Genomic DNA, 25,841 nt, shown 5'->3' on the forward strand with positions numbered 1-25,841 from the left:
CATCATAGAGGTGAATAGGCAACACTAAATAGGGAGTGGTTGCTTGATAAAATCCAAAAGACCAGCACATTAATTATCAGTGGATCTTACTGACCTTGAGCAGTCATGGCTATAGTCTTTTTAATCTTGTTTGGGCAATTGATAGCATAGTTTCCCGAACTCACACAGATTCTTAGAATATTGATGTTTCTTTCCAAAGGAGAGTGAGCTCTGTACTTTATTCACTAGCGTAGATTCAGGTTCTGGATCACCTGATGCCTAGAAAACTTTAGCATATTTCTGCTGAAACTTGGAAATTTGATTTGAAGTTTTAGAGGCCTGCTTTTTTTACTTTCTTAGAGGGCCTAATGATCGAAAGCTCTCTGCTCAGGTAAGATGATCTCAAATGATCCTCCAACACTGCAGATTTTGCTATAATTCTCCAAAGGGGTGGTCCCGGTATTTGTGTATGTGAAGGAAAGGCAAACCAAGTTCAATATATATATATATTTTGGAGCGACTAGCTGTCTATCTAGTTATTATGAACCAATCACAGTACCTATCAGTACGGGTCATGTAGTTTCGTAAACATGACTTCGCTATTGGAGCAACTAGCTGTCTATCAATTTATTCTGAACCAATCATAGTACCTATCAGAGTGGAGCGGGGGCGGGACTTCCGGTCCCACAGGGTATATATCCCCACAAACACGGCGGCTCGCTGCCTTTGATAAAGCCCAACCGGGCGAAACGCGTCAGGGGAGAGTGTTGAACTCGTTCACGCTCTATTTTCTATGTATTTTAAACTAGCCCAGTACCGCTAAATCATGTGGAGTGTAGGGTTACCGCAATTATAGAGCTAATCATAGATATTTGACCTATCTGGGTCAGGGTACCGAATAGGGACCTTTACATGGTGCTTATAGTTAAAAAACCTTTCTTACCGTATACGTAATAACAAGTTATACCGATACAGCCTGGGTTGTGCCAGACTTTATTTCATTAATTGTTAACTAAGTCTTTCAATAATTATACGCTACGCCGCAGATACTGTCATAGTAACTTACCGTATACACAATAACAAGTTATACTCATTCAGCCTGGGTTATGCCAGACTTTATCTTATTAACTGCTAACTAAGTCTTCCAATAATTATACGCTATGCCGTAGATATTGTTATAGTAACTGGGTTGTGCCAGTTTTAACTTAAACTACCAAACCGGGGTATGAATGAGCGTGCATTGTAAGACCTCACAGACGTATGAGTGTGATTGATACTGCCTGATAGTCACAGCATTTGCTATGCCACACGGCGCTCAAACTGAAACATATATATTAACTTGCAACACAGTTGCGAATTAACCATAAACTGTATGATATTCATTACTTATATAACCTGGGTTGTGCCAGATTAGATTTACTTTTATTGTCAAATCGAATTTTGAGAATGAATGTGTGTTACAATGGAGATTCATATTATAAACTAATGGATAATTAACTCAATTCATATAATCAGGGTTGTGCTTGACCTAGCTTTAACCTCAAACGTAGCTTTCAGAGCTTTCGAAATTAATAGATATTGTACCACTGATATTGAACACAAACGAAATAATAGAAAGCATTTATTGAAAGTGGGTTGTGCCAAATTTAACTAGAGCTATAAAACCCAGTATATGAATGAATATGTACTATAATAATGTTACAAACTAATGACTGATAATTGTAATACTTGTGAATCATAACATTGGCTGTGCCACAGGGCACACAATTTGAATTACCACACATTGGCAATTTTGCCGCACATTGGCCCAGAATAACCTTTGGCACTGTGAATAAATCTTGGGACATTCGTCAACCAATAAAATCTGGGAGGCGCCGGAATAGTTGCAGATTAAGTTTTCTATGAAGCATATGCCTAAAATTTATGAAGATCGATTAATATAAACCATAGTAACTTTGCAGCAATTGCTGTATGGACTAATCAGGGTCAAATTATTTAATAACTTCAAGTGAACATAAGTGGCTAGATCTGAGGTCTGGGCGATACAGAACTATGTTTATTGTGACAATAACCATATTCTAATTTCTAGGAATATATGCCTAATGAAATATAGAAAACTACAGTAGCACCAAGCACGCACACATTGCTATTTATACAAGTATACAGGCTAAAACTATAGCCCAGATTATAATTGATCAAACCCTCGTTTTTGTGAATATTCAATTCACTAGTACCCCTATTCGTGGATAACCATTATTAATATACAATATTCATTACTTTGCTATCACCCATTATACTAAATGATGATAGCATAAGTCTATTAAGTCGAGATTACACTACCTTGATCAGAACCTGTACATGAGCTCTATTATTCAAATTAATACTATGATGGTAACCATTACTGAGTTGATTTACTGAACTATTTAGATCACTATTACTAGTGAATTTATTCAGGCCGAATTATCATAAATTGTGATCTAACGTGAAACCTATTACACTGATTTGGGCACTCGAGCAAATTTTAATTGTGTATGTACTAACCAAACAATTTTGGTTTTTTAATTCTAATACCAATAAAAGTTATATTTTAATATCCTGTTGAGGAATCCCAACCTTTAGTTTAGACCCAGAGTGCTGTAAGTGCATACTTTGGGCAGTCTGGTATCCTTTATACCATTCTTCCTTGGTGTTCACAAGTTCAATATAGCACTGCATGGCATGAGAGTTCTGCTGGATTCACACTTTGTGCTTTGTATTCTATATTAATTTACACTTCAAACTAAGGGGCCGATTTACCAAGCTTCGTATGGAGCTTGATGCCCCTTGTTTCTAAAGATCGCTGCTCCATAACTTGTCCACCTGCTCTGAGGCGGCGGACAGAAATAAACCCGATCGAATGCGATCGGGTTGATTGACACCCCCTGCTAGCGGCCGATTGGCCGTAAATCTGCAGGGGGTGGCATTGCACCAGCAGTTCACAAGAACATTTTAACTTTGCACTTTTTATTATGTATTTTATTTTGTATACAGCAATGTATTAAGCATTGTGATTTTACAAATTCTGATTATGCTTTTACAGTTTATGTGTAACTTTAATAAAGTAAGATCAAACTTTGTATATTTATGTGCATCTTTTACAAATTGCATTGCACTTTGCATTTCTTCTATTTAAAATAAACTGAAAACTGGCAGCTTTAGTTTCCCAGACAGCTTTATTACTTTCTATGGGACAGATAATCAAACATTCTCTAGTTTAGATAGAAATTAACGTACATATTTTACCGGAGCAGAACTCACTGAATTTTCTAAGAAAAAGGGCAGAACCTGGAACTCCTGAGAGATTAGAGATGCCTTCCATAGAAACTAATAAAGCTTTCTGGGATACAAAATTCTGCATGGGTGAGAGAAGGTAACTGGAGAATACCTGGAACTTATATAAAGACTCAGTTTGCATCAATTACAAAATAAACTGAAAAATGTTTTCACTAAAATTGTACTTGCTTTGTCTATATTTTAGTATATATTTTCTTTTTATATAAGTGTATTGTGAATTTTGAGCAAACTTCACCTGCATACAGCCAGCGAGATAAATCATTGAGACAAGCTTGTTTAAAATACTTACAGCATTAGTAAGAGAGCTTCAAACATACCCTGGGAATTCCCTATCCCTCCCACTTTCTGAAATGGTCAGTTTTAGTTTACAATGGAGCAAATACAAAGTGCAATGTAACGTGTAAAATATACAAAGAAATACACAAAGTATGATGCTAATTTGTTAAAGTAACACAGAAACTTTCAAAACATAATCCGAAAATCACTGCTGGATCTAAATCTACATGTATTAAAATATAAAGGGCAAAGCTTAAATTAAATAATACTGGAATTGAAATACTGAAATAATATCTGAATTGTAAAGTAATATAAAATACAATGAACAAAATGTAAGTGTATTGCACTGGACTCGTTTATCCTTCATATACACAAATGAGAGAGATGTTGCTGTGCTGGAGAGTTCTGCCCTTTCTTTTTGAGCATTCAATGAGTTCATCCACTCTGAAGTCTGCACTACAATTTCTCTCCAAGACAATGAAACCCTTGATTATCAGGCCCAGAGTCTCTGATCATATAAGATGGCAAGCCAAAAAATGCATACAAATATTCAGGCCTATTAACACAAACTAATTTATCCTTGATGAGATCTGAAAGTCCTATTTAAAAATAAATTCTCAGAGCAGATTAATTACAAGTAGTGTCTGCAGTTAATTGTCAGAACTCAGAAGCATATTTTGCTGCATAGCACCCCCACTGATGCAGGTTATAAAAAGTTGCTTCATCTATAGTACATGATTGGCATCCAGACAAATAGCATTAAGTTATTCAGATTTCCATGAGTTGGGCTATCATGTTCAAGCAATGGACAGGCCCAGGCCAGTGCTTCATAAACCAATATGGTTAGAATAAATGCAACCTTTGTTCTTTGTGTGCAACTTTAGTAGGATACATCAGAAAATACATTGATTGAGAAACCCTCAAAACTTGCAACAAATGGGGCACGCAGCAATTGGATGAAGCCAGATTCATAATTGAAGAGAAAAATCAACACATAAGAAATAAGTTTAATCTACAAAGTGTTTTGGATCTTTTTAAAGGCACATTTAAGTCAATATTAAAGGTCATGATTCAAGCAGAGCAGGTCATTTTGAACAACTTTTCAATTTACTTCTCTAATCTAAGTTGCTTCATTCTCTTGGGATCCTTTGTTTAAAAGCATATCTGGGTAAGCTCTGAAACAGCAGTGCAGTACTGGGAGCTAGCTGCCTCTTGAAATTGGTTCACCAAGTGTGTTGAGGTTTCTCCCAGTAGTGCAATGGTGCTACTTCAACAAAGGATACCAAGATAATGACGAAAATTTGATAATATAATTAAATTGGAAAGTTGTTCTATTTAAATCATAAAAAGGAAAATGTCTGGCTTTCATGTTCCTTTAACTATCATTACTTCACAGACATGGTTTATAGTCTTTTTCAAATTGGCATAAACATGGTATTCTAACAGACTGGCCTAGTCTACATTCTACTACAGAGCAAAAGGGGCATAAGTGTGATACTAAAATTGACATACTGATCATTTTATTATGTGTTTGCTTATTAGGTAAGATCAATAAAAAATATATGGATTTCTACTGTAAATTTAATTTGCATTGAAGGTTGATTTTTTTTTTCTTTGACTGAAGAAAATCCAATAACCTATGCAGTCATAGAAAAGCAACTTCAACTAGCTTAAATGGTAGGTAAGTGCATTTGGATCCTTTGTTAAGATCCAAATGCGGAAGTAGGCAGCCGCTTGCACTGTTCCGCTCTTTTTGGAGCCGTATTTATTCTTGTAAAATATCACCACACTAAGATCTGGATTTGTGCGAGTGGCTGCTTTCTTCCACATACGGATCCTCACAAAAGATACAAATGCACATACCTTTTAAATAGATATTCTAGTGGAAAAATAATATCATAATAAATAATATGCTCTATTTGTTTAGAACATTTTGTTTTTAATCTTTTAAAAAAACTCCTTTATTTTATTATGAATTATACTGCTGCAAAATAGCTATAGAAAAATAGAGCATTTTATTTTTATACTTTTATACTTGAATGTCTCTTTAAGGTATTGAGGTAGTACATATAAATTACTTAATAACATAAAATAGTATAAATTATTGGAATTCCGGCTTGAATTGGTCTGTTCATAATATCACTTTTAAATTCATGCAGTAGAAAATCTTCAATATTTAAATATTGCTGTAAGCATTAAATGTTATTGCAGTTGAAATAATTATATGTTACATAAAAAGTCACTTTAACCTATTGGCTGCCAAACAATTGATATAACTGATTCACTGAAATAATTTGTGAGTAAACTCTAATGACTAACCCTAATGTTGATGGTGACATTGCATTTCTGCAGTATAGTCACCCACAGTGTTGCTCAGTGGAATAAAACATTCCTTGTGTTACTAATATTTAAAGTTCAATGTAAAGAAGCTATTGGACCTTGTAACATTTACAGCCCCATCTGAATTTGGCCTGTATTTTGCCTGGTTAGCTGATATACACCTTTACATTATTTCTCATTGGCATTCAGCAACCATAAATGACAGAACTTTTCCTACACCACATTATAATAACACAAATCAAGACCCAAGCTGAACAGTGTTGAATGTTTCATAAGTTGGTATTTCAAATGATAAAGGTGATTTTAACTGGCTAAAAATAGCTGAAGTGGATAAGAATTTCTCCAGAAATACAAACCCTTCCAAAGTATTTTTTTTTTACATAAAAGTGAGATGAAAATCAAACTTTCATGATTTAGGGACTGATTCCCAAAAACTCAAAAAAACATTCAACTTATTTTATTGAGCATTATATGGAAAATTAGGGAATTCCTCTTAAAGGGACATAAACCAGGTTGAGATCTGTGCATAACCTAAAAGGGAAAATTAATTAAAAATAGTTTGCATAAAAAAATGTTTAAAAATTGCTGGCAAGTATTTTAAAATCATTTTCAAAAGTAAGCAAAATGAAATACATAGCTAAGCTGTCTGGAGCAGCCAACTCCACCCCCTTATCAGTGTTTAGACACAGGCATTGTATTTCAACTGAGTTCACAGCTTCTAGGAATGCTCCAGCAGATAATCCCTATGCATTTTTCCATTCTACTAAAACAACAATAGATATAGATACAGCCATAAAAGTTATTGTGTGGGGGGAGTTAGAGCTTTACAATTCAGAAACTAAATAGAAAGGGTTAATGGCAAGGCACTTTAGTAATACATTTTCAGGTAAAGTAATTAAAGTACATATTATTCTATTTTGTCTCTATCCCAACGTGTTTTATGTCCCTCTAATAAGATACTCAGTTCTCAAGGTAGAAATTTCCTTTAGAACGTTTAAAGAAAAATATAGCAGTGATGATTTATTTTATAGAATCTTGTCAGATCACAGAGCTTTAGAGAATCAGGCCCTTAGAGAGAATTTATAAAAAAAAAATTGTAAAACTTTCCTATTTATTTCTATTATCAAACCGACCTATTTCTCTTGTTTTCAGGAATTTGTCCATGTCTTCAGTACTATATGGTAGTAGTGCTTGCAACATACTTTGTATTAATGGTTATTTATTTAGATATATACTGCTAAAAATACATGCATGCTCCTGAGATACCTCAGTATCGATCCTCTCATGAAAAGGAGATACATTTCCAAGAAAAAAATGTGAATTTGATCAAATAAATTGGATTTTTTTATGCTCTATTCTGATATGCATTATGAAAGTTTAATTTTGATTTCTATGTCCTTTTAAAATGTCAAAAACACTGTAACATGAAAGATGTTACAATTCAGAGATACACTCTGTGTTGGAGGGTTTGTGTTAGCAATAGGCTCCCAATATGTACTGATATTCTCTTTGCATAGTGACTGCTGTATACATAATCACTCAACCCTTTTACATTAAATCAAGGCCTTATTATCTTTAGATCACTACAAATCTTTTCAAACAAGTATTATCAATATATACAAGGAAATGTTTATAACAATCAGGTTTAACTGCAATCCAAAATCTAGTTAATTGACAGTAGCAAAATACCTTAACCATTGAATAAATCTAATAAAACTCATTCACATCAACATAAATGGAAATTTTTTTGTTAATATAATTATAAGTGACTGCTACTAACAACCTATTTTATTTTTTATTTTTAGGCAACTCAAACACTGTGATTTGGCTACACAATAGTAAACACTTTTTTCCCCAGTAAGAATGGCCTTTCCAATACAATTATTATTATTATTATTTTATTATTATTATTATTATTGTAACAGTTAGAAAGTTCTATTCCACTATACATTAATAAATCGTGTTGATCCATTGTCCTTTATTTGCCAAAAGACTGTAGATCATCACTAAAGTATATACTGATCGTATCTATCAAAACTTTCAAATGGAATATAAAATCTATTACTGGACAATTTGAAGAGCAGATGGGATGCTACCATGTTTGGGTGGAACAATGTTGAAATCTGGCTTTCAATATATTTAAGAACTGACATGTTTACAATGTGCAGTGAAACTTAATTTCCAAAATGGTGGCACCCATATTTAGAGGAAGCCAGGAAGTAATAAGTATCGCTTTAAGCCTCCCCAAAAATAATTAAACCTACAAAATAATACCTCAGAAATCAGTATTTGGTTGACAGTACGTAATGTTCTATCAGATAGATCCGCAAACAAATATTAAGGGCTAGATTACAAGTGGAGTGCTAAATATTGCTTGAGCGCAAGCAAAATTAGTGCTCCACTGAGTAAAACCAGCACACTCTAATGTGCGCTGGTATTACAAGTAAAGAACAATGCATTTGTAAGCTCTCATTCGCATTGAATGGAAGCATTGCACTCACGAGAGTGCACTTCCATATACATATATATTTACTGGGAACCCACAGTTCCCATAGACCGCAATGTAAGGCACTTTTCAATTACATTTTTTTTTTATAACACCCCACACCCACCAACTTTAAAGCCCCAAAACTGCTTAGTGCAGTTGTTTTTCATTACAACAAATGCTTTTTATTTTAATAAAACATATAATGCCCTCTATTTTGAGGGTATTGGGGCACTTTTAAAAAATTAACCAGATATCTAATCTCTGGTTAATTTTCCGAGCACTAATTGCTACCGCGAGCTTGCGGTAGCAATAAACAGCCACTTGTAATGGCTGATTATTTATCGCGCGCCCACAAATGGGCAAATTTGCCAATTTGCAGGCGCACGATAATTTAGCACTCCACTTGCAATCTATCCCTAATTACATAACATAAACAATAGACCATTTTAGACAGGAAATTGCAGTACTGAACAAGCAACTGAAGCATTTTATAATTGATAATCTTGTAGTCTAAAACAAGCAATTGAGTAAATTATATAATTTGAGAAGGGTTTATGAAGACATTATGTCTGCAAAAAAATCACTATTAAAGTCTTGTCTATAGACTTTTTCTAGTTAAATAAATTTAAAATATTTTCTAAAGGATTAGAATATGCTCCCAAACCAGCAACTTGGAAGCAGACTAGGACTTGTCAGTCTTTTAGATTGTCTCAGCAGCTTTTATCATACTGGACAGGACTCTGCAATCACTTACTCTAGAATAGCCTGGGTTAGCAACTGGAAAGCAGGACAGAACCTTACGTTATAAAAGTCAGTAACAGATCAGATCAGTAACTTAGAAGCAGGACAAGACTCAATAGTTTCTTAGTCTGGACTGGACTTTATCAGCCTCGTTGTCAGGAATGGACAAGGTCAGCAACTTTGAAACCGAACATGGTTCAGTCACCTTGTCATGAATAGTAACCACTGCAGATTGAGTACAAAATGATATAATTTAAAGCAATCATGCAATGAAAGGACCATGTAATAGAGAGAATTAAATGTTCCTGTTTAGGGCCACTGTGTCTTTGGTGCTTAGAATATCCTTTCATAGTGTCTGAAAAACCTCCAGATAGGCAGACCACCATGCATGCATAGGGTGGGTTTAAATATAACCTCTAATATCATTCAAAGCTAATTTTCTCACTAGGTGAAGAATGCACAATTATAAATCATCATTCCAGTCCCACATCAACTTAACGCCTAGATTATGAGTCTTACGTTAGCCTTAAAAAGCAGCGTTGAGGGGTCCCAACACTGCTTTTTAACGCCCGCTGGTATTACGAGTCAGGCAGGTACAGGTGTAACGCTCACTTTTTTTCTGTGATGTTTGCATACCGCAAATCCCCTTACGTCAATTGCGTAAATTTTTAACCCCTAATCTGCTGACAGGACATCGCCGCCAGTCACTTTAATAAATATATTAACCCCTAAACTCCCGAATCGCAAAAACTAGTTAAATTTTATTAACCCCTAATCTGCCATCCCTAACATCGCCGACACCTATCTACATTTATTAACCACTAATCTGCCGCCCCAACGTCGCCGCTACTATATTAAATTTATTAACCCCTAAACCTAAGTCTAACCCTAACACCCCCCCTAAGTTAAATATAATTTAAATAAATCTAAATAAATTTACTATAATTAACTAAATTATTCCTATTTAAAACTAAATACTTACCTGTAAAATAAACCCTAAGATAGCTACAATATAACTAATAGTTATATTGTAGCCATTTTAGGATTTATATTTATTTTACAGGCAACATTGTATTTATTTTAGCTAGGTAGAAAAGTTATTAAATAGTTATTAACTATTTAATAGCTACCTAGTTAAAATAAGTACAAATTTACCTGTAAAATAAATCCTAACCTAAATTACAATTACACCTAACACTACACTATCATTAAATTAATTACATAAACTAACTACAATTAGTACAATAAAATTAAATATACTAAAGTACAAAAACAAACAAACACTAAATTACAGGAAATAAAAAATAATTACATTTTTTTTAAGATAATTACACCTAATCTAATCCCCCTAATAAAATAAAAAAGCCCCCAAAATAATAAAATTCCCTACCCTATACTAAGTTACAAATAGCCCTTAAAAGGGCCTCTTGCGGGGCATTGCCCCAAAGTAATCAGCTCTTTTACCTGTAAAAAAAATACAAACAACCCCCCCAACATTAAAACCCACCACCCACACACCCAACCCTACTCTAAAACCCACCCAATCCCCCCTTAATAAAAACTAACACTACCCCCTTGAAGATCACCCTACCTTGAGACGTCTTCACCCAGCCGGGCACAAGTGGACCTCCAGAGGGGCAGAAGTCTTCATCCGATCCGGCCAGAAGAGGACTAGGGTTGGGTGTGTGGGTGGTGGGTTTTAATGTTGGGGGGTATTGTATTTTTTTTTTACAGGTGAAAGAGCTGATTACTTTGGGGCAATGCCCCGCAAAAGGCCCCTTTAAGGGCTATTTGTAATTTAGTATAGGGTAGGGAATTTTATTATTTTGGGGGCTTTTTTATTTTATTAGGGGGATTAGAGTAGGTGTAATTAGCTTAAAAAAATTGTAATAATTTTTTATTTTCTGTAATTTAGTGGGTTTTTATTTTGTACTTTAGTTTATTTAATTTAATTGTAGTTAATTGTAGGTAATTTTGTAAATGAATTTAACCCCATAACGACCGAGGACGTGCAGGGTACGTCCTCTTAAAAAAGTCACTTAACGACCAAGAATGTACCCTGCACGTCCTCGGTTTGGAAAGCAGCTGGAAGCGATCCTGATCACTTCCAGCTGCTTTCCGGTTATTGCAGGATGCCTCGATATCGAGGCATCCTGCAATAACAATTTTTGCCCCTCCGGTGCAGAGAGAGCCACTCTGTGGCCCTCTCTGCACCGGACATCGATGGCCGCATTTGTTGGTGGGAGCGTAAATGGGAGGTGGGTGGGCGGCCATCGATGGCTTCTTAGTCAGAGAGGGGGGCGGGATCAGGGATGGGACCGCCGGGGGCGCACACGGGCGCGCGTGCACAGGGGGCGGCGGGAGGGCGCGTGCACGGGGAGGGAGCGGGTGGGAACCGCTTACACTACAGAAACTATTTTGATATTATTGTAAAAAATAATAAAAAAAAAAACTAATGGAAATCATCTAAGGGATCTGGGAGGGGGTGGGGGATTGATCTGGGGGGGGGGGGGAGAGCTACACTACAGAAAAAACTAAAATAAATTGTAAAAAAACATTTTTATATGCAAACTGGGTACTGGCAGACAGCTGCCAGTACCCAAGATGGCCCCCAATAAGGCAGTGGGGGGGGAGTAGAGAGCTGTTTTGGGGGGATCAGAGAGGTTGGGGGCTAAGGGGGGATCCTACACAGCAGCATATGTAAATATGCTTAAAAAAAAAAGTAAAAAAAAAACCCTTTTATTTTAGTACTGGCAGACTTTCTGCCAGTACTTAAGATGGCGGGGACAATTGTGGGGTGGGGGAGGGAAGAGAGCTCTATGGGATGGATCAGGGGGTCTGATGTGTCAGGTGGGAAGCTGATCTCTACACTAAAGCTAAAATTAACCCTGCAAACTCCATACAAGCTACCTAATTAACCCCTTCACTGCTGGGCATAATTCACGTTTTGTGCGCAGTGGCATTTAGCGGCCTTTTAATTACCAAAAAGCAACACCAAAGCCATATATGTCTGCTATTTCTGAACAAAGGGGATCCCAGAGAATCATTTACAACCATTTGTACCATAATTGCACAAGTTGTTTCTAAATAATTTCAGTGAGAAACCTAAAGTTTGTGAAAAAGTTGACTATTTTTTTTAATTAAATCGTATTTGGCGGTGAAATGGTGGCCTGAAATATACCAAAATGGGCCTAGATCAATACTTGGGGTTGTCTACTACACTACACTAAAGCTAAAATTAACCCTACAGGCTCCCTACAAGTTCCCTAATTAACCCCTGCACTGCAGAGCATAAAACACTTGTGGTGTGCAGCAGCATATAGCGGACTTCTAATTACTTAAAAACAACGCCAAAGCGATATATGTCTGCTATTTCTGAACAAAGGGGATCCCAGAGAAGCATTTACAACCATTTGTGCCATAATTGCACAAAATGTTTGTTAATGATTTCAGTGAGAAACCTAAAATTTGGAAAAATTTTACTTTTTTTTTTTATTTGATCGCATTTGGCGGTGAAATGGTGGCATGAAATACACCAAAATGGGCCTAGATCAATACTTTGGGATGTCTTCTAAAAATATATATATACATGTCAAGGGATATTCAGGGATTCCTGAAAGATATCAGTGTTCCAATGTAACTAGCGCTAATTTTGAAAAAAAGTGGTTTGGAAATAGCAAAGTGCTACTTATATTTATGGCCCTATAACTTGCAAAAAAGCAAAGAACATGTAAACATTGGGTATTTATAAACTCTGGACAAAATTTAGAAACTATTTAGCATGGGTGTTTTTTGGTGGTTGTAGATGTGTAACAGATTTTGGGGGTCAAAGTTAGAAAAAGTGTGTTTTTTTCCATTTTTTCCTCATATTTTATCATTTTTTTTATAGTAAATTATAAGATATGATGAAAATAATGGTATCTTTAGAAAGTCCATTTAATGGCGAAAAAAACGGTATATAATATGTGTGGGTACAGTAAATGAGTAAGAGGGAAATTACAGCTAAACACAAAGACCGCAAAAATGTAAAAATAGCCTTGGTCCCAAACGGACAGAAAATGGAAAAGTGCTGTGGTCATTAAGGGGTTAGGTGTAATTGTAATTTAGGTTAGGGTTTATTTTACAGGTAAATTTGTACTTATTTTAACTAGGTAGCTATTAAATAGTTAATAACTATTTAATAACTATTCAACCTAGTTAAAATAAATACAAAGTTGCCAGTAAAATAAATATAAATCCTAAGATGGCTACAATGTAACTATTAGTTATAGTGTAGCTAGCTAAGGGTTTATTTTACAGGTAAGTATTTAGTTTTAAATAGGAATAATTTAGTTAATTATAGTAAATTTATTTAGATGTATTTAAATTATATTTAAGTTAGAGGGGTGTTAGGGTTAGGGTTAGACTTAGGTTTAGGGGTTAATAACTTTAGTATAGTGGCAGCGGCAGATTAGGGGTTAATAAATTTAATATAGTTTCGGCGACATTGGGGGGGCAGATTAGGGGTTAATAAATATAATGTAGGGTTCGGCGATGTTGGGGGCATAAGATTAGGGGTTCATAAGTATAATGTAGGTGGCGGCGGTGTCCGGAGCGACAGATTAGGGGTTAATAATATAATGTAGGTGGCGAGGATGTTGGGGGCGGCACATTAGGGGTTAATAAGTGTAAGATTAGGTGTTTTTAGACTCGGGGTTCATGTTAGGGTGTTAGGTGTAGACATAACTTTTATTTCTCCATAGGAAACAATGGGGCTGCGTTAGGAGCTGAACGCTGCTTTTTTGCAGGTGTTAGGTTTTTTTTCAGGCAGTTCAGCCCCATTGTTTCCTATGGGGAAATCGTGCACGAGCACGTTCAGCCAGCTCACCGCTGACTTAAGCAACGCTGGTATTGAGGTGAGATGTGGAGCTAAATTTTGCTCAACTCTCACTTTTCTGAGGCTAACGCTGGCTTGCAGAAAACTCATACTACCAGCGTTGTCTTAAGTGAGCGGTGAGAAAAAAAGGCTTTTTTTTACCGACAAAAACTCGTAATCTAGCCGTAAGTAAATGAATCTGTTAGAAACCTTTAAATGCATAATTTTATATATACACACAGACATATATATATATTATTTGTAAAAAGTGTAGTAGCACTCCAGCTGCAGTAAGCTTGAACAGCAGTTCCTTGCCCCGGGTGCACTTTGAATATGTATAAAGTCAGCGCAGGAAGTAACTCACAGGGTCTTACTTATGAAAATACAAAGGCCTAGATTTAGAGTTTTGCGGCCAAAGGGGTGCGTTAGCTACGCATGTTTTTTTCCCCCCTGCGTTAGGCTCCAAAAAGAGAGCGTACAGGCATATTTACCGCCACTTCAACTCTCAATACCAGCGTTGCTTACGGTAGCGGTAAGCTGGAAAAACGTGCTTGTGCATGATTCCCCCATAGGAAACAATGGGGCAGTTTGGGCTTAAAAAAAACCTAACACCTGCAAAAAAGCAGCGTTCAGCTCCTAACGCAGCCCCATTGTTTCCTATGGGGAAACAGTTTCTAAGTCTGCACCTAACACTCTAAAATGAACCCCGAGTCTAAACACCCCTAACCTTATACTTATTGACCCCTAATCTGCCGCCCCTGCTATCGCTGACTCCTGCATATTATTATTAACCCCTAATCTGCCGCTCCGGACACCGCCACAACCTACATTATACCTATGTACCCCTAATCCGCTGCCCCTAACACCGCCAACCCCTATATTATATTTATTAACCCCTAATCTGCCCCCCCAACGTTGCCGCTACCTTACCTACACTTATTAACCCCTAATCTGCCGACCGGACCTCGCCGCCACTATAATAAATGTATTAACCCCTAAACCACCTCACTCCCGCCTCGCAAACCCTATAATAAATTTTATTAACCCCTAATCTGCCCTCCCTAACATCTGCGACAACTAACTTCAAGTATTAACCCCTAATCTGCCGCTCCAGACACCACCGCAACCTACATTATACCTATGTACCCCTAATCTGCTGCCCCTAACACCGCCGACCCCTATATTATATTTATTAACCCCTAATCTGCCCCCCCAATGTTGCCGCTACCTTACCTACACTTATTAACCCCTAATCTGCCGACCGGACCTCGCCGCCACTATAATAAATGTATTAACCCCTAAACCGCCTCACTCCCGCCTCGCAAACCCTATAATAAATTTTATTAACCCCTAATCTGCCCTCCCTAACATCTGCGACAACTAACTTCAAGTATTAACCCCTAATCTGCCGCTCCAGACACCACCGCAACCTACATTATACCTATGTACCCCTAATCTGCTGCCCCTAACACCGCCGACCCCTATATTATATTTATTAACCCCTAATCTGCCCCCCCAACATCGCCGCTACCTTACCTACACTTATTAACCCCTAATCTGCTGACCGGACCTTGCCGCCACTATAATAAATACAACTGCACCTCACTGACGAGGCCCATAGGAGGCCGAAACGATCGTCTGGGGTTGTTGCTTCCCTTGTTCAGAGAAGAATTGCCTGGTATTTCGGCGCTGGACTGTCATTGGGCAGGATCAGACTGATATGCTTCAGGATATTTTTTTCTCTTTGAAGGGGCATAGTGTGCAAAAAGAACTGGCACCCTGAGGAATTCAATAAAAATTAACACGCATGGAAGTTATTCCAGCTTCTGTTCTATCTCATGGAGTGCTGTTCTCTCTCTTTTGATTTTTAAATAAATGTATTAACCCCTAAACCGCCTCACTCCCTCCTCGCAAACCCTATAATAAATTTGATTAACCCCTAATCTGCCCTCCCTAACATCTGCAACACCTAACTTCAAGTATTAACCCCTAATCTGCCTACCGGACCTCGCCGCTACTCTAATAAATGTATTAACCCCTAAAGCTAAGTCTAACCCTAACCCTAAACCCCCCTAAGTTAAATATAATTTTATTCTAACGAAATAAATTACATCTTATTAAAAAAAATGAATCCTATTTAAAGCTAAATACTTACCTGTAAAATAAACCCTAATATAGCTACAATATAACTAATAATTACATTGTAGCTATTTTAGGATTTATATTTATTTTACAAGTAGCTTTGTATTTATTTTAACCAGGCACAATAGCTATTAAATAGTTATTTACTATTTAATAGCTACCTAGTTAAAATAATTACAAAATTACCTGTAAAATAAATCCTAACCTAAGTTACAATTAAACCTAACACTACACTATCAATAAATTAATTAACTAAACTACCTACAATTACCTACAATTAAATCAACTAAACTAAATTACAGAAAATAAAAAAGATTACAAGATTTTTTAACTAATTACACCTACTCTAAGCCCCCTAAAAAAAACAAAGCCCCCCAAAATAAAAAAATGCCCTACCCTAATCTCAAATAAAAAGTTAACACCTCTATTACCTTACCAGCCCTTAAAAGGGCTTTTTGTGGGGCATGCCACAAAGAAATCAGCTCTTTTGCCTGTAAAAAAACCATACAATACCACCCCAATATTAGAACCCACCACCCACATACCCCTAATCTAACCCACCCAAACCCCCCTTAAAAAACCTAACACAAAGCCCCTGAAGATCTTCCTACCTTGTCTTCACCCAGCTGGGTACCATACGATCCGTCCAGAAGAGGGTCCGAAGTCTTCATCCTATCCGGCCAGAAGAGGTCCTCCAGAGGGTCAGAAGTCTTCATCCAGGCGGCATCTTCTATCTTCTTCCATCTGGAGCGGAGCGGGTCCATCTTGAAGCAGTCGGCGCGTATCCATCCTCTTCTAACGGCGTCCTAACACCGAATGAAGGTTCCTTTAAATGACGTCATCCAAGATGGCGTCCCTCAAATTCCGATTGGCTGATAGGATTCTATCAGCCAATCAGAATTAAGGTAGGAAAAATCTGATTGGCTGATTGAATCAGCTAATCAGATTCAAGTTCAATCAGATTGGCTGATCCAATCAGCTAATCAGATTGAGCTTGCATTCTATTGGCTGATCGGAACAGCCAATAGAATGCGAGCTCAATCGGATTGGCTGATCAGCCAATCAGATTTTTCCTACCTTAATTCCGATTGGCTGATAGAATCCTATCAGCCAATCGGAATTCGAGGGACGCCATCTTGGATGACGTTATTTAAAGGAACCTTCATTCGGTGTTAGGACGTCGTTAGAAGAGGATGGATCTACGCCGGCTGCTTCAAGATGGACCCGCTCCAATCCGGATGGAAGAAGATAGAAGATGCCACCTGGATGAAGACTTCCGACCCTCTGGAGGACCTCTTCTGGCCGGATAGGATGAAGACTTCGGACCCTCTTCTGGAAGGATCGGATGTTACCCGGCTGGGTGAAGACAAGGTAGGAAGATATTCAGGGGCTTAGTGTTAGGTTTTTTAAGGGGGGTTTGGGTGGGTTAGATAAGGGGTATGTGGGTGGTGGGTTGTAATGTTGTGGGGGGTATTGTATGTTTTTTTTACAGGCAAAAGAGCTGATTTATTTGGGGCATGCCCCGCAAAAAAGCCCTTTTAAGGGCTAGTAAGGTAATAGAGCTGTTAACTTTTTATTTTAGATTAGGGTAGGGCATTTTTTTTATTTTGGGGGGCTTTGTATTTTTTTAGGGGGCTTAGAGTAGGTGTAATTAGTTTAAAATTCTTGTAATCTTTTTTTATTTTCTGTAATTTAGTGGGGGTTTTTTTTGTAATTTAGTTTAGTTGATTTAATTGTAGGTAATTATAGGTAGTTTAGTTAATTAATTTGTTGATAGTGTAGTGTTAGGTTTAATTGTAACTTAGGTTAGGATTTATTTTACAGGTAATTTTGTAATTCTTTTAACTAGGTAGCTATTAACTAGTAAATAACTATTTAATAGCTATTGTACCTGGTTAAAATAAATACAAAGTTGCCTGTAAAATAAATATAAATCCTAAAATAGCTACAATGTAATTTATTAGTTATATTGTAGCTATATTAGGGTTTATTTTACAGGTAAGTATTAAGCTTTAAATAGGATTCATTTTTTTAATAAGATTTAATTTATTTCGTTAGAATAAAATTATATTTAACTTAGGGGGGTTTAGGGTTAGGTTTAGACTTAGCTTTAGCGGTTAATACATTTATTAGAGTATCGGCGAGGTCCGGTCGGCAGATTAGGGGTTAATACTTGAAGTTAGATGTTGTAGATGTTAGGGAGGGCAGATTAGGGGTTAATAAAATTTATTATAGGGTTTGCGAGGCGGGAGTGAGGCGGTTTAGGGGTTAATACATTTATTTTAGTGGCGGCGAGGTCTGGTCGGCAGATTAGGGGTTATTAAGTGTAGGTAAGGTAGCGACGACGTTGGGGGGGGCAGATGAGGGGTTAATAAATATTATGTAGGTGTCGTTGATGTTGTAAGAAGCAGATTAGGGGTACATAGGGATAATGTAGGTGGCGGCGGTGTCCGGTCGGCAGATTAGGGGTTAAAATGTTTTATTATAGTGGCAGCGATGTGGGGGGCCTCGGTTTAGGGGTACATAGGTAGTTTATGGGTGTTAGTGTACTTTAGAGCACAGTAGTTAAGAGGTTTATAAACTGGCTCACTTTAGCCAAGACTATAAATACCAGCATTAGGGAGATCCCATTGAAAAGATAGGATACTCAATTGGCATAAGGGGATCTGCGGTATGGAATAGTTGCGGCTGGAAAGTGAGCGTTAGACCCTTTCCTGGCTGACTCTAAATACCAGTGGACGGTAAAAAGCAGCGTTAGGACCCCTTAACGCTGGTTTTGACGGCTAACGCAGAACTCTAAATCTAGGCAATAGAGTATTTTATTTAACGTTTCAGGTATTACCCCGTTTTCAAAACAAGTGAACAGTGTACTCACCCACATTAATATCCCCGCACAGCAAACATTAGTGTGGCGCTAACTCTGCCCCCCCCCCGGATGCCACCCAACGTCACGCGGCACTATGCTATGTGAGTAGTCATGGCAACTGGATGCTCAGAGTTGAGTGCCTTATGTGAAGTTAAAAACCCGGGTAAAACATACTGACAGGAGCCCATGTCATTTATACTATGTGATAATATCACACAAGTATCCAGAGCATATTGCTTGTTAAACTGTTGGGAGAGAGTAATAATTGTTAATGTGCATGGCAGTATACTTTAGCAGTTATAATCTAGAGTCACACTTTGCATACTGGTATCCCCAAATAGTCATCATATTTATGCAGGTTTGCAATTGGGAAAATAACAATTCTATATCTTACTGTGATATGCAGCCGTTATATTAAAGTGTTGTATCGTTTATGCTAATAACTGCAAATCATCTATGAATGTCTTCAAATTCAGAATACAATTAATGTGTAGACGAAAGTGAAGCAAGGTATACTATAGGGTCAGTGCGAAGTCCCTACTATGTAGTAATGCATTATTATACTCATTTTAGTAGGACTATCAGAGAGAGATATATAGGGGCAATTAGTTGATGAAGATTAGGCAATGTATAGATCTATCTAAGTCTCAAAATATCATGCTAACATGATACCAGCATATATCGCTGCTATCTATCACTAACTAGTAATATTTGTTAACATACAGCGTATGTTAAACTGACATGGAGCAGGACCCAGAGCTTGGTGATGAGAGCACTACTGAAATTAAAGGGGCAGAAGAATTTTTCTTTACCAAGGAAGATGCCTCAAGAATAAGGTACACGACTTTGCCTTTGAAAGTAACTGTTGAACAGGACTCACAGATATATGCTAAGTTGGCAAAATTAAAGAAAAAGGATCTTATCCTGCATGCTACATATCTGTCGGAATACCACCGAAATTTTTTTATCCCACGAGGTTTTAGGATTAGAAACACCCCAACAATAGGCAGAAACAATCCAGCAATCTGCTTAAAGTGGTGTAACATCATGAACAAATGTTCACTTGACCAAATCCTATTGGTCATTGAAGAAGTAACAAGGCTGCTTGAAATCAATAGGAAAGAAACTAAGACCTATCAAGAGTTACATTTGCAAAGATTGGAGGCTGATCAAGAACATGACTGGCTGAATAAAATGAAGGAAGAAGTTGACAAGTAACGAACTAATAGCGTTGAAAAATCGCAAACTGGAGGAAGTGATGCAAGATTATAGAAATAAAAGTGTTTACAGATGGCAACTAAGTCCAGATGAAAGAATACAGTATAGAGCTAACAGACCCTGGAGACAGAGATATAACCATACATGACCATTTGGAACGGTGGATAGCTCGGGTAACAGCTCAGATTCAGATAATACCAACAGATTAACAACACCAGCCATAAACAACCAATCAGGAATGCAAACACGTTCAAAAAATGATGGAGGCAGAGGACACATACCCGGAGGGAGGGCTACAAGTCGCCCACCAAGACCACCCAGGAGGGGAAGGTCCATGAGGAACTGATTATCAATCTGAGCAATCATACAGTTACTGAAGACAAAAGGAGTGTCCTCAATAAAGGTCTCTCCTTTGTCCCTACATCTATACTTAACAGCTTTGATTTATACGTAGACATACAAAGATTCACGAGAACTCTAAGACTCAAGGAACCCTTTGGTACCACTAGTGGAGAAGACACTGGCACAAAATTTAGGGGAAAAAGCACCTATGACCCCAGTAGCCATAATGCATCTATCAAAACATTCTCAAGACTCCTTTGGCAAGAAAGTGAAAAAAATTGCAAAACCTTCAAAGAATTACAGACAGAACCTGACTGCCAGGGAAAGGAAGGCACTTAGGACACTACAAGATGATAATACTATCGTCCTGAGGGAGGCCGATAAAGGAGGTGCAGTGGTCCTACAGGACTACATAGACTACAAACAAGAGGTGATGCGACAACTGGAAGACACAGATACCTATTATGAGGGGTGATCCAAGTAAACAATTAAAAAATATGCTGGCTGAATTAATACAATTGCTTATTAGAAACAACTATATTGATAAGAACACTGGTGGATATATGACAGTGGAGTTCCCGAGGACACCAGTTCTCTACATGTTACCCAAGGTGCATAAAAGTTTGGTTGCCCCGCCTGGGAGGCCGATTGTGTCCGCAATCGGCTCCCTACTTCAACCAATAGCAACATATATAGATCATATACTGCAACCTATAGTCAGCAATATACCATCTTTCCTTCTAGATTCAGCATCCATGATCAAACTCCTATTGGAATTACCTCCACTGACAGAGAACACCTGGCTGGTCACATTAGATGTGACCAGCCTGCATACGTTCATCCCCCACCAAGAGGGAATAGCTGCTACTAGAAGACAACTGATGAAGTATCCTTACATAGGTCCCCCTGTTGAGGCCATTTGTGAAATGCTGAGAATGTGCTTAGAGCTTAACTATTTTCGTTTTGAATGATCATTCTACCTACAGGTTGCGGGAACGGCTATGGGGTCAAACATGACCCCATCATATGCCAACCTGTTTATGGCTGAACTAGAGAATGGAGGTACAAAACTGTTTCAGGACCATAGAGTACAGTGATTCAGAAGATATATTGACAATCTGTTCCTCCTATGGACAGGAACCGAGGAGGAACTACAGAATTGGTTTGAGGAACTAAGCAAAGTACATCCTACTGTTAAGTTTAAGTTAACGTATGACAAGAACACAGTGGACTTTCTGGATATAAGAATCTTCAAACGAGGGGACACTTTGAACACTACCTTTTTCAGCAAACCGACTGATAAGAACTCTATTCTGCATTCTTCCAGTTGTCACCCGCTTAGCCTGAAGAAGGCACTCCCAACATCTCAGTTCAAGAGAGTAGCTAGAAATAACACCATGGAAGAACTTAGGGATCTACAGATGACTGATATGGAAATGAAATTCTGCCAGAGGGGATACCAAAAGAAGGCTTTGAGAATAAGCAAAGAAATTGCTGAAGAAACAACACAAAAAGAACTTCTATACGGTTCAAATAACAAAAAAGTGGAGGAGAATTTTACGTTCATTACAACTTATACCAAAGGCAAAGAAGGGATTGCAGAAACCCTGAGGAAGAACTGGAACCTGCTCACCACGGACAGGGAACTACCTTTCAGAACAGTGCTACCACCCAGGATTGGCTATCGAAGAACAGCGTCATTGAGAGACCAACTGATTAAAACAGACCCCAGAAGATGTTATAGTAAAGACACCTGGCTCAAAAACAAACCAGGTTGCTTTCAGTGGCTAGGATGTACCACATGTGGGGGTTTTACTACAGGCAGCTTCTTCTGTAACCCATATTCTACTAAGAAATTTAAAATAAGACACAGAGTCACCTGCACCACAAAATTTATTGTCTACCTCCTTCATTGTGTGTGTGTGGAATGTTTTATGTGGGCAAGATGGTGGATGACTTGAGAACGAGGATGACAAACCATCGGTCTGCAATATGTGCAGCAATAGATAAAGGAACATCTGACCCGCCTTTGGCTCAACATTTTGCTGAAGCCAGACACAGGGTTTCTGATATCAAATACATTATTATCAACCACATTCTCCCGTTAAATAGGGGAGGTGACAGGGCTAAAACCCTTTTACAAAGGGAGACACAATGGATTTTCAACCTAGGAACCATGACTCCTAAGGGACTCAACGTCCATTTGGACTGGCATTGCTATCTATAAATAGCGATTGACTATAGTAGTAGTGACGTGTTTAAGTAGCAATACAGCATTAAGTTTATTTCTACCGCTATGTCATGTTGCTTATTAGTGTTTCAGTCACAATACTATCGACTGTCTATGCATGCTATAGAATTGTTAATACATTCAAAGTCACTTTTATAGATATATGCTATTTTATCTATTTTTTCTTGGACATTCATCTCTTATAGTCACAATATGTACTTTTCAGCACATATCTATGGACATGTTAGCATGATATTTTGAGACTTAGATAGATCTATACATTGCCTAATCTTCATCAACCAATAGCCCCTATATATATCTCTCTGATAGTCCTACTAAAATGAGTATAGTAATGCACTACTAAATAGTAGGGACTTCGCACTGACCCTATAGTATACCTTGCTTCACTTTCATCTACACATTAATTGTATTCTGAATTTGGAGACATTCATAGATGATTTGCAGTTATTAGCATAAACGATACAACACTTTAATATAACGGCTGCATATCACAGTAAGATATAGAATTGTTATTTTCCCAATTGCAAACCTGCATAAATATGATGACTATTTGGAGATACCGGTATGTAAGATGTGACTCTAGATTATGAGGCCTAGTTATCAAGCCGTCAACCTCAAATACGCTGGAATTCCACAGCGTATTTGTGGCGAGGCTAATTCGCCTTAGTTATCAAAGGCTAGAGACCGGCAAAAATAGAATTTTGTGACGTAAACTTCGATCCGCCGGACTCAGATCGATTCTTACGTCACTCCAGATGTTCCGCGGCACAATCTGACTACTTTTGCTAGTTATCAAAAAACTAGCAGGTACGATCGGCACTTTTCCGGCCTAGCGTACCTGGTTTTCAAACCGCCACCCTGGAGGCGGCGGATCCCATAGGAATCAATGGGAGTCTGACCTTAGCGAAAGTACAAGTTCGCTGCTGCCAGACATCCCATTGATTCCTATGGGAGATGTCTGCACCTAACACCCTAACATGTACCCCGAGTCTAAACACCCCTAATCTGCCCCCCTATACCGCCACAACTAAATAAAGTTATTACCCCCTAAACCGCCGCTCCCGGAGCCCACCGCAAGCTACTCTATACATATTAACCCCTAAACCGCCGCTCCCGGAGACCACCGCAACCTATATTAAATTTATTAACCCCTAATCTGCCCCCCCTACACCGTCGCCACCTATAATACATTTATTAACCCCTATTCTGCCCCCCACAACACCGCCGCCACTGTAATAAAATTATTAACCCCTAAACCTATGTCTAACACTAACCCTAACACCCCCCTAACTTAAATATTAATTAAATAAATCTAAATAATATTTCTATTATTAACTAAATTAATCCTATTTAAAACTAAATACTTACTTTTAAAATAAACCCTAATATGGCTACAATATAAATAATAATTATATTGTAGCTATTTTAGGATTTATTTTTATTTTACAGGCATCTTTCAATTTATTTTAACTAGGTACAATAGCTATTAAACAGATTCAAATTCAATCCGATTGTTTCGATCAGCCAATAGAATGCGAGCTCAATCTGATTGGCTGATTGGATCAGCTAATCGGATTGAACTTGAATCTGATTGGCTGATTCAATCGGCCAATCAGATTTTTCCCACCTTAATTCCGATTGGCTGATAGAATCCTATCAGCCAATCAGAATTGAAGGGACGCCATCTTGGATGACGTCCCTTAAAGGAGCCTTCATTCGTCGGTAGTCCGTCGGTAAAGAAGGATGTTCCGTGTCAGCGGGATGAAGATTGAAGACCCCGCTTGGAAGATGACATCGCCCGGATAGAAGACTTCTTCAGCGCCTCTTGGAAGATGACATCGCCCGGATGGAAGAATTTTTCAGCGCCGCTTTGAGGATCACTTCATCGGATGAAAGATTTCTTCAGCGCCGCTTGGAGGATCACTTCTGCCGGTCCAGGTCTCCTCTTCAGTTCCATCGGTGGCTCGGCTGAGTGAAGACGACTAAAGGTAGGATGATCTTCAGGGGATTAGTGTTAGGTTATTTTAAGGGGGGTTTGGGTTAGATTAGGGGTATGTGGGTGGTGGGTTTTAATGTTGGGGGGGTTGTATTTTTCTTTTACAGGCAAAAGAGCTGAATTCTTTGGGGCATGCCCCACAAATGGCCCTTTTATGGGCTGGTAAGGTAAAAGAGCTTGGAACTTTTTTAATTTAGAATAGGGTAGGGCATTTTTTTATTTTGGGGGGTTTGTTATTTTATTAGGGGGCTTAGATTAGGTGTAAGTAGCTTAAAATTGTTGTAATATTTTTAAAATGTTTGCAACCTATTTTTTTTATTTTTTGTTTTTTAGTTAGTTTATGTAATTGTATTTAATTGTAGTTATTTGTAGGTAATTTATTTAATTTATTTAATGATAGTGTAGTGTAAGGTTTAATTGTAACTTAGGTTAGGATTTATTTTACAGGTAATTTTGTATTTCTTTTAGCTAGGTGGTTATTAAATAGTTAATAACTATTTAATAACTATTCTAACTAGCTAAAATAAATACAAAGTTACCTGTAAAATAAAAATAAATCCTAAGATAGCTACAATATAATTATTATTTATATTGTAAGTATATTAGGGTTTATTTTAAAGGTAAGTATTTAGTTTTAAATAGGATTAATTTAGTTCATAATATTATTTAGATGTATTTAATTAATATTTAAGTTAGAGGGGTGTTAGGGTTAGTGTTAGACTTAGGCGTTAATAAATTTATTACAGTGGCGGCGGTGTACTGGGGGGCAGGATAGGGGTTAATAAATTTATTATAGGTGGCGACGGTGTAGGGGGGGCAGGATAGGGGTTAATAGGTATAATGTAGGTGGCAGCGGTGTCCGGGAGCGGCGGTTTAGGGGTTAATACATTTATCAGAGTTGCGGCAGGATCTAGGAGCGGCGGTTTAGGGTTTAATAACTTTATTTAGTTGCGGGGGGCTCCTGGGGTGCCGGTATAGGGGGTAGAACAGTGTAGTTAGTGTGAGTGCTTAGTG

The sequence above is a fragment of the Bombina bombina genome, chromosome 3 (genome assembly GCF_027579735.1).
Source record: "Bombina bombina isolate aBomBom1 chromosome 3, aBomBom1.pri, whole genome shotgun sequence".
Classification (NCBI taxonomy): domain Eukaryota; kingdom Metazoa; phylum Chordata; class Amphibia; order Anura; family Bombinatoridae; genus Bombina; species Bombina bombina.